Genomic DNA, 3,737 nt, shown 5'->3' with positions numbered 1-3,737 from the left:
TGCTAACTGTCTCACAATGCTAACTGTCTCACAATGCTAACTGTCTCACAATGCTAATTGTCTAACAGTGCTAAGTGTCTCACGATGGTAAGTGTCTCTCGATGCTAAGTGTCTCCTGACGCTAACTGTTTGACAATGCTAAGTGTCACTCGACCAGCGTAGGGTACAGAGTCCTTGGGTTACTTTTTTGATGTAACACGTAATCTAACGCGTTTGGTCCGCCATTTAAGTACTCAGTTATTTAGTTACCTTTTAAAAAATTTTATCCATTATTCAGGCAATTTATGTGATCCATGAGCCAGATAGCAGTCATTTCCAATCCATTAGTGTGTGTGTGTGTGTGTGTGTGTGAAAGTCATCCTACAAGCCCCGCCCCCGCTGTTATTCCTGCTGTTATACCCCTATCTCACCTATGAGATTTGACTATACGAGGGCTAACGCGCGGAAAGATGCAAACCTAATTACAGTGTTAAAACTCGCGGTGAATTATAATGAAATGTACTTGTGAAACCGCGTAGGTGAGATAGGGGTATTAGTAGTGATGATGGTAGAATAATTATAAAGGTCTTGACTAAAACAACATGCATGAGGAACCACAAAGGAGATTTCAGTTACTGCTACGGAAAAGTATTTTAACGAGTTACTTTTATCAGAAAGTAACGCTGTAATGTAACTGATTATAATTTTGTAATGTAATTAGTTACTTTAAAAAGTAACGTCCGCCAACACTGCTCACGACGCTAAGTGTCTCCCAATGCTAAGTGTGTCACAGTGCTAACTGTCTCATGACGCTAAGTGCTAAGTGCTGATCTTTCACTGGTATGTAAACAGTGTTGCTCGTCACTTACAGAGAATTTATGCGGCTAGTAAACAAATCGCAGACGCTAACTGTCTGATTAGCCTCATGCTAAAGCTGACCTTTATTTAGCCTTTGTTAGACATGTTGATTTTAGCCTGTGGTGTGTGTGTGTGTGTGTGTGTGTGTGTGTGGTTCCCCAATCAGCAGAGCGTCAGTTTCAGTGTTAAGCGAGATCACCTGTTTGTAACAATTACATAAATAAATACAGTTTGAATGAAGCTGTGGGTCCGGTGCATGCTTAACGAGGCATTCAACGCCTCTCTATATAAAATGCGCGCACACACACAAACACACACACACACTGAGTAGACACTCTAAATTGTAATAAAAATGCTTTTTCAGTTCTTTTAATGACATGCATGTCAAAAATTACACACTAAGCACATTTGTTATTAACATTTACTACTAAAATCAGACAAATCTTACTCCTGCTGTAGTTTCTATTTTAAAGTTTTCCCTTTAAATGGGTGACATGGACAAAATAAAGGGAAATATTTTTTTAATTGCTTTATTTATCTTTAATTTATATTCAGTTTAGTTATGAACGTTTATCTTAAAAACACACATAAATGTGACGTACTCCAACTTGATTTACTTCTTGAGGACTTGTGACGACATCAAAAGACTTCCAGCACAACATCATCCCGGTCAAGGTGGCGCTGAGCCGACTGCAGTCGTTTACATAAACATTCAGAGAGTAGAACGCCTGATCCTTAAAAATGGATGAATAACTCGCCGTCAACTTGCGGAAGAGACGCATCTGTGGGTGAGAACTGTACACACGGTCATTCATGAACACCACTTACACATTAGAGGAACTCGACTGGGAGTCCTGACCTCGCTCCAAGCCTTTACACATGTTTGGAAAATTGAAGGAGTTCCTGGGAGGCCAGAGTTTCAGACGTGAATCAGACAGGCAGTCCGCTCATGGCTCCGACGTACTGAGAAAACTTTCTACCTTGATGGTGTCCAAGCTCTAGTGAAACACCGGGATGAGTACATTATAGTAGCAGGAGATTATATAGAGAAATAAAGGGAGGTTTTACTCTTGTAGCCCTTAAAGCTCAGAGCATTTTAGTCATTTTTTAGCTTTTGTTTTGCTGTTTTTTAAAAAAAAAACAAAAAAAAAACATATAGTGCTCGGAATTGTGCAGTATAGAGTGACAACCTAGTCAATATGATAAACTGAATTTTATTACATTTTAACCAACTGTACAAATATGACTGAGCGAAAAAATAAAACATTGGGTCACATAGGCAAAGAAGTAGCACAGATACACATGATCATGTGTTTTCTTGGGTGTTTTTGGTTGTTTCGGTCACCAAGATAATAATAATAATAATAATAATAATAATAATAATAATAATAATGAGAATAATTTTACATGTAAAATAATAAATAAAATTTATATGTTATAAAAGTAGTTTTATCTGACATATCTGAAAACCCAGATACACAGTCTGATGTATTTTCCGCTATTCTGCACAATCAAAAGTCCCGCTTTGATGCGAACGCCATAGAACAATACAAGAAGATTGAAAACTCTCATAAATCATCTCTGCAGACATAAAATAAAATTATGCATCTTATACATCTTAAAGGTTATAAATTGTTCTTTATATTCCCTGGTCTTAAAGATTGTACACAGGGTTATATAGAGTTATGAAATATTATTCATACACTTTTGAAGCAGCTGCACATAATTAATACATGAATCAATAAAAAAAAATCCATAATAATGAGATCATCACAAATGCACCATAATATATTTCATGCAAGGCAATACACTCAAAAACACAACAGCACGATTTCCTGAAACAGCACAGAGCTGCAGGGGAAAGAAACTGGGACTAGATCTACATCTCAATGTGATCTAAATTTTAAAAAGACTGTAAAAAAGGAGGAAAATATTTCAAATTATTATAAACTACAGTGAAACCTCGGATTGCGAGTAACTCGGTTTGCGAGTGTTTCTCAAGATGAGCAAAGATTTGTAATAAATTTTTATTTGGAAAACGAGCAAGTCTTGGTTTACGAGTACCGAGTATCATGTATCACGTATGCGCTTCTTGTTTTGACGCCGAGCCTCACGTGAACACAACTGAGCCAACATTTTTTTTTCTCTCTTGTGCTGTGGAATTGTGGGTAATTATCTTCCCTGCTGGGTCTTAGTGCTCGTCTCTTACTGGTATAATCAACATCCATGCACGGGTATACTGTTGACTATAACACTGTGACCATGTGTGTGTTTGTAAAACATTTTATTTTGTGTTTGTAAGCATGTGTGTACAGCGTGCGTGTACTGTTTCTTATAACACACGTGTGTGCGCGCGTGTAAAGCAAAAGAAAGTCTCATTAGAGAGGTTAAAGATTATTTTTTACCCTCTCTGTTGTTTGTGCGTAATTCACAGACACAGCCCCTCCACAGACACTTTCGCCTTTACACCCCCCACCCCCGACCCCCTCTCGGCTTCACACACACGCACACAAACTCTGCTCTACACAGAAACTCTGCCGTGTCGCACTCTTTTCAAAGGTAAAGTGCAGGTTCATTTGTTAGTTTGTTTTACTTTACAGCAGTGATTCCGTTATTATGCGCTCACACGAGTGTCATTAGTGAAAGGTTTACTGTGTAAGATGAGAAGGGGGAGGCTGATTCCTCCTCTTACTTCACAAACAACAATACACACACACTCACGCACACACACACACACATACACACACACACAGCGCCTGTGCGCATAAACACTTAGAAACACTTATCAGTCAGGATTTATTTTTACTTTATATTTTGTGTTAATTATTTTTCATGTATTTATTTTTTTTTGGCTGTGGAACGAATAATTAGAGTTTCCATTATTTCTTATGGAAAAATGT

The sequence above is a fragment of the Clarias gariepinus genome, chromosome 26, assembly GCF_024256425.1.
Source record: "Clarias gariepinus isolate MV-2021 ecotype Netherlands chromosome 26, CGAR_prim_01v2, whole genome shotgun sequence".
In the NCBI taxonomy this organism is placed as follows: Eukaryota; Metazoa; Chordata; class Actinopteri; order Siluriformes; family Clariidae; genus Clarias; species Clarias gariepinus.
The sequence above is the reverse complement of the archived record's forward strand: the minus strand, read 5'-3'. Positions refer to the sequence as shown.